The sequence below is a fragment of the Convolutriloba macropyga genome, chromosome 12 (assembly GCF_964194025.1).
Source record: "Convolutriloba macropyga chromosome 12, txConMacr16.3, whole genome shotgun sequence".
NCBI lineage: Eukaryota > Metazoa > Xenacoelomorpha > Acoela > Convolutidae > Convolutriloba > Convolutriloba macropyga.
The window spans coordinates 13,503,989-13,511,305 of NC_134479.1; positions in this window are offsets into that span (position 1 = coordinate 13,503,989).

Below are 7,317 nucleotides of genomic sequence, written 5' to 3' on the forward strand. Positions count from 1 at the left end.
CTTAGCGGAGGCTAAGCCAGCGTTGGTAGCTTCACAACAACAATCTGCAGTAGCGGATTTAGAGTCGCTAGAAAATGAGAGTGGGTCAGCGGTGGCTGATCAAGAGTCTTTAAGATGTCAGAACTGTCAGCGGCAATTCAGTACAGTTACCGGACGCAAAGTGCACCAAACAAGATTCTGCAAAGCCGGTTTGTCAAAGAATGTCGTCGACAAGTCAAAGTTCGAGCAACTAGAGGCGAGCCTCACCTGTGACAAGTGTGAAAGGAAGTTCAAAACAGTCAATGGCCGAAAAGTTCACCAATCGAGATACTGTGGCAAACCTAAAGCAGCTGCCACACGCGTGTTTTCCTGCAAAGTACAAGATGTTATCGGAAACGAGTTTGAAAACATAGAAGCGTTCAAGTATCTCGGATCATATGTCAGCCTCAAGCATGGAGACCTCCAGGAAGTCAATTGCAAACTTGCAGAAGGTAGACAACGGTTTGCTAACTTCCAAAATCTCTGGAAGAGCAAGCAGCTCAGCGTGCACCTCAAGTGCAATTTGTACAAAGCACTCGTTTTATCAGCCGTGCTGTACAGCTCAGAGACTTGGACTCTTTCGAAATTAATGGAGAGAAAACTTGAGAGTTTCCACTGTGGTTGTCTTCGGAGAATTCTACGTGTGTCATATCTGGAGAAAGCAACGAACGATGAAATTATGTCAAGATCGCGAATGCCCCAACTATCCACGATGATCATGCTCAAACGGATAAAATGGTACGGTCACATCCAGAGAATGGAACCAGGAAGATTAGCCCGCAGTGCCTTCGATTGGGACCCGCCCGATTAATACGCCCATGCCAGACGCGCTCCTGGGGGGCAACGGAAAACGTGGATGAGTCAAATCGAAGGAGACTGTGTACGAAACAAAGTATCGTTCACCAGATTGCAGGAGAAAGCAGCAACCGGGTCAAAGAATGCCTTCAACAATTTCGTAGTACAGCACTTCACAGAATAACCAAACAAATAACTCTTCTTGTTTTGTTTGTATTTGTATTTGTATTTGTATTTGTTGCCAACCGTGCCTTTATTTCATATTTGGAATTAAAGTGTTGAAACAGTAGTAGTAGTAGTAGTAGTAGTAGTAGTAGTAGTAGTAGTAGTAGTAGTAGTAGTAGTAGTAGTAGTAGTAGTAGTAGTAGTAGTAGTAGTAGTAGTAGTAGTAGTAGTAGTAGTAGTAGTAGTAGTAGTAGTAGTAGTAGTAGTAGTAGTAGTAGTAGTAGTAGTAGTAGTAGTAGTAGTAGTAGTAGTAGTAGTAGTAGTAGTAGTAGTAGTAGTAGTAGTAGTAGTAGTAGTAGTAGTAGTAGTAGTAGTAGTAGTAGTAGTAGTAGTAGTAGTAGTAGTAGTAGTAGTAGTAGTAGTAGTAGTAGTAGTAGTAGTAGTAGTAGTAGTAGTAGTAGTAGTAGTAGTAGTAGTAGTAGTAGTAGTAGTAGTAGTAGTAGTAGTAGTAGTAGTAGTAGTAGTAGTAGTAGTAGTAGTAGTAGTAGTAGTAGTAGTAGTAGTAGTAGTAGTAGTAGTAGTAGTAGTAGTAGTAGTAGTAGTAGTAGTAGTAGTAGTAGTAGTAGTAGTAGTAGTAGTAGTAGTAGTAGTAGTAGTAGTAGTAGTAGTAGTAGTAGTAGTAGTAGTAGTAGTAGTAGTAGTAGTAGTAGTAGTAGTAGTAGTAGTAGTAGTAGTAGTAGTAGTAGTAGTAGTAGTAGTAGTAGTAGTAGTAGTAGTAGTAGTAGTAGTAGTAGTAGTAGTAGTAGTAGTAGTAGTAGTAGTAGTAGTAGTAGTAGTAGTAGTAGTAGTAGTAGTAGTAGTAGTAGTAGTAGTAGTAGTAGTAGTAGTAGTAGTAGTAGTAGTAGTAGTAGTAGTAGTAGTAGTAGTAGTAGTAGTAGTAGTAGTAGTAGTAGTAGTAGTAGTAGTAGTAGTAGTAGTAGTAGTAGTAGTAGTAGTAGTAGTAGTAGTAGTAGTAGTAGTAGTAGTAGTAGTAGTAGTAGTAGTAGTAGTAGTAGTAGTAGTAGTAGTAGTAGTAGTAGTAGTAGTAGTAGTAGTAGTAGTAGTAGTAGTAGTAGTAGTAGTAGTAGTAGTAGTAGTAGTAGTAGTAGTAGAGTAGTAGTAGTAGTAGTAGTAGTAGTAGTAGTAGTAGTAGTAGTAGTAGTAGTAGTAGTAGTAGTAGTAGTAGTAGTAGTAGTAGTAGTAGTAGTAGTAGTAGTAGTAGTAGTAGTAGTAGTAGTAGTAGTAGTAGTAGTAGTAGTAGTAGTAGTAGTAGTAGTAGTAGTAGTAGTAGTAGTAGTAGTAGTAGTAGTAGTAGTAGTAGTAGTAGTAGTAGTAGTAGTAGTAGTAGTAGTAGTAGTAGTAGTAGTAGTAGTAGTAGTAGTAGTAGTAGTAGTAGTAGTAGTAGTAGTAGTAGTAGTAGTAGTAGTAGTAGTAGTAGTAGTAGTAGTAGTAGTAGTAGTAGTAGTAGTAGTAGTAGTAGTAGTAGTAGTAGTAGTAGTAGTAGTAGTAGTAGTAGTAGTAGTAGTAGTAGTAGTAGTAGTAGTAGTAGTAGTAGTAGTAGTAGTAGTAGTAGTAGTAGTAGTAGTAGTAGTAGTAGTAGTAGTAGTAGTAGTAGTAGTAGTAGTAGTAGTAGTAGTAGTAGTAGTAGTAGTAGTAGTAGTAGTAGTAGTAGTAGTAGTAGTAGTAGTAGTAGTAGTAGTAGTAGTAGTAGTAGTAGTAGTAGTAGTAGTAGTAGTAGTAGTAGTAGTAGTTAGTAGTAGTAGTAGTAGTAGTAGTAGTAGTAGTAGTAGTAGTAGTAGTAGTAGTAGTAGTAGTAGTAGTAGTAGTAGTAGTAGTAGTAGTAGTAGTAGTAGTAGTAGTAGTAGTAGTAGTAGTAGTAGTAGTAGTAGTAGTAGTAGTAGTAGTAGTAGTAGTAGTAGTAGTAGTAGTAGTAGTAGTAGTAGTAGTAGTAGTAGTAGTAGTAGTAGTAGTAGTAGTAGTAGTAGTAGTAGTAGTAGTAGTAGTAGTAGTAGTAGTAGTAGTAGTAGTAGTAGTAGTAGTAGTAGTAGTAGTAGTAGTAGTAGTAGTAGTAGTAGTAGTAGTAGTAGTAGTAGTAGTAGTATGGGCACGGGACCTTCGTGCTATATAGAGCAGCGGGTGTAGTTATCAGCGGCTGTCTGAGACGCCGCTCCTCAGTATGATCAACTACGTCCTATGTGCAGAGCCTAGACTAGGGGCCTTAGACAGCGGAAACCTGGCTGGGAGGGTAGCTCGACATCGCTACTATTAGATAAGACCTTAACATTTAACTTGCCGGACGGAAAAATGCCCACTACCGGCCTAGTAGTGGACCCTAATATCGTGGGTGATCAGACCTAGCTGCTACACCCCTTTTTAGCACAGACGTGAGTGATAATATTTTTTCATAGGCTGATTTCTGCACATTCCTAAGGCTCTTGAAAGTGATCTAAAGTTTTTCTGAAAGCTCTCTAGCACCACTACAATTTGTGTTTTCGGCTTTTTCAAATTTCAAGCTATAAAGATGGGCTAACTTTTTAGTAGTAGGTTGGTGAGCACACCACGCTGCTAGTGCTTATACGTGTGTGAGATTCCCAATTTACATTTTGGATGACTTTTTTTTGCACCAATATCATTGTTTTGGCCTAAAAAGACATCCTAGTATAGGAATTAGGTATCTAAAATCATTATTTGTGGTACCTACATAGCGGTGGTTGTGGAAAGAGAGAGGAGCCTACTGCTAATATTGAAGATAAAAACTTCTCTCATTTTCAACATGTTGTTGATTCACAACATGTTTTTCACTGTCTAGAGGTACAACCTACCTGTATGGACACTGCAAGAAAGAATAAAAAGTTTCTACAAGCCTCTGAGTGAAATCTGTGCTCACTAATAACAGTGACACCTGACACAAAAATTCATCAAAAAATTGATCACGTAGCCTACTGATAGCCACTACTGGGTAGTCACCCCCCTTCTTGCACTTATCCACTTTAAATATTGGTCTCTAATTCTGATCTCAATAGAAAACAAGATGTAGCCCCAACATTTGAATTAACGTCTCCCCTTGATCCTTTTCTATCCTTTTCCTGACTCATTTAAAAATCAAGGTAGGCTAGCAGCGGGGTCCGTGCTAAATTTTTGTTGCTAAATCGTTCCTGAGCCTTTTTCCCCAAAAAAGGGGAAATTTGAGACTGCTAACAGTAACTAGGGTATTTTTTCGACTCCATACGCCTATTTAGGCACATTGGAAACAATAGGACAGAGCTGTGGAAGCAAGAATAGCTGTAGCGCTTATGCCTAATTAAACCTGCAATGACAGGAGATTTTTAAACCCGTTTTCTTGGAGTTAACTGATATGGCTTAATCAACGTGGTTGCTAGTGAAGGATCTAGGGCGCTATTGAAAGCTTCGATTGGTTTTGTTTTAGGCACTGTGGTGGGGTGGCCTGAGTTAGTAGTCAAAAAAAGTAATGGCCGGTGAACTCTAATTCGCTCATCAGTGCCTATCAAAGGGTTCCTGTATCATGCAATTTATCCAAAAAGACTCGTATGTGACTACTGTATGAGATTAGGTTGAAAAAACAACACTAGCAACACTATCTGAGAAAAAGTACTGATCTGGGAGTTCTGGTACTAGTGAGAGCAGACCGCGCTGATAAATGCTTATTTTCCAGCCTCAACTAGTTGTTTTGGTCATAAACTTTGGTACTAAAATTGTTCTAGCTTCTCTCAGGGGACCAACACCAACCTTTTCCTGCCATGGAAGAGGTCTGAAAGTTGAAAAAAGTGATTTTTTTCAAAGATTTAAGTACAAATTTTTAAGTTGAGAAAATGTACAAAATTCTTCAAATTTTAGCGTTTTTATGTTTTTAAACTTCCAAAATGCACTAGGAACAGCAAGTACATTGTATATGGACAATCTGCAATGCTTTTTTTGCAGCAGTGTTCCCCTCTCGCCACTGTGGTGATGATATCTGTGAATTTAGCAGCGGCGTCTCGTCTCACTTTTTCACTGTGTTTCCCTCCTTCTAACCACTTGTAGCACAGCGACTTTCGTAGACGCCATCGACTCTACTTTTCTTACACAGTTCAAGATGGACAAATGGGTGGCAAAAATACAAGCCAAAAGGGCTTGCACGAAGCAAAGACAAGCGTCCACGATAACTTCGCTGTTGGCTAAAAATGAGATCGTAGAAGCTCTGATTGTGGTAGTAGAGGATTCCTTTCACCTCCAAAGTGCTGTTAACTTGCTCAATCCTATCGGAGAGCAACTCAAAATTCAATAAACGATCAGGGGAATCTGAAACATTTGCCAAATACTGAAAAGTATATTTCAGTGTAGTGGTAGTGGGTTTCTGGTAGTGCTGTGCCATTTCGGCCAATTTCCTTCCGCACACATAACAGCGGGACTTCTTTATCACACGATGCACTCTGGGACTATCCAAATGTTGGATCTCGTCAAGATCAGAAGCCTCTGATATCGGGTCGGCTAAAAAAAAACTCAGAATGGATACCGTATATATATATATAGCTACGAAGTCTGATCTCACTAAATAAAAACTTACTGTACATCAAGCGGCCATATGGAGTTCGGTGTGCACTTATTTGCGAGTCTAGCTGGCTGTCCTTATCATTCTCCCGATTTTCACAATTCCTCGTCTTCTTCTTGGGCGTTGGTGTTGTTAGCTGGGACCGCTTTCTTTTAGTAGTGGGAGCTGACGTGCTTGGGCCAGCAACTTCGGCAGTTGTCTCAATATAATCATGGCTTTTCAAAACAATTTCATGCGCGGGGGGTTCCGGCGTGAAGGTACAAACTGTATCATCCATCAAATCAACTCTGAAATATGAAATATGTATTGCACAGACGGAAACACTAAAGGTTGCCCAAAGAGAGAGGAGCCTGCTGCTAATGGGCAAAACCCTGCAAAACTTGAATTCCCAGTACGATTGATCTAAAAACGCAAAAACAGATGATATACTAGACAAGGAGTACAACACACTGACAAAAAATTGTTTCCCAACACCCAATACCGACTCAGAACCTACTTTTCAAAAAAAAATTATTTTCACGGTATGAAACGTCGAAAACAGAAAATGCCCGACTACTTAGGGTTCTGCTACACTAGACCGGTTTTCCGAAACAGTGTGTATTCAGAAAATTTTTTCCGATCGTTAGAGACCAAGACTGTCATGCGAACTTCCGGTTCGGTTCACTTATGCATCTCCGTTGTTTTTTAGCATGGATGGTCTAACTATAAATTTTACCCGCGAGGATCGTCGACTACCGACCAAATCCTAGCAGCGGCGTAAAACCTCTAAGTAGTAGTAGTAGTAGTAGTAGTAGTAGTAGTAGTAGTAGTAGTAGTAGTAGTAGTAGTAGTAGTAGTAGTAGTAGTAGTAGTAGTAGTAGTAGTAGTAGTAGTAGTAGTAGTAGTAGTAGTAGTAGTAGTAGTAGTAGTAGTAGTAGTAGTAGTAGTAGTAGTAGTAGTAGTAGTAGTAGTAGTAGTAGTAGTAGTAGTAGTAGTAGTAGTAGTAGTAGTAGTAGTAGTAGTAGTAGTAGTAGTAGTAGTAGTAGTAGTAGTAGTAGTAGTAGTAGTAGTAGTAGTAGTAGTAGTAGTAGTAGTAGTAGTAGTAGTAGTAGTAGTAGTAGTAGTAGTAGTAGTAGTAGTAGTAGTAGTAGTAGTAGTAGTAGTAGTAGTAGTAGTAGTAGTAGTAGTAGTAGTAGTAGTAGTAGTAGTAGTAGTAGTAGTAGTAGTAGTAGTAGTAGTAGTAGTAGTAGTAGTAGTAGTAGTAGTAGTAGTAGTAGTAGTAGTAGTAGTAGTAGTAGTAGTAGTAGTAGTAGTAGTAGTAGTAGTAGTAGTAGTAGTAGTAGTAGTAGTAGTAGTAGTAGTAGTAGTAGTAGTAGTAGTAGTAGTAGTAGTGGGGGACAAAATCCAACCTCACCTCCACGTGGTGTCCCCTGGGGGTAGGTCATGTGCTGCGGCTCTCCGCTCACATGGTCGAGCTAACGAGGCACTGGTCTTCTAGTTTGTGGCGCAACTAGTCGTATCTCAGCCTTCAAACACCAAAGCAATAACCATCAGCACGGAGGTGCTGCTGGGAACGAAAAAGAAAGCGGGCTGGTTCGAAACACAAGATGGCCGGAAGCTAAGATTGAAAAGCTTAGCGGTGGCTAAGCCAGCGTTGGTAGCTTCACAACAACAATCTGCGGTAGCAGATTCAGAGTCGCTAGAAAATGAGAGTCGGTCAGTGGTGGCTGACCAAGAGTCTTTAAGATGTCAGAATTGTCAGCGGCAATTCA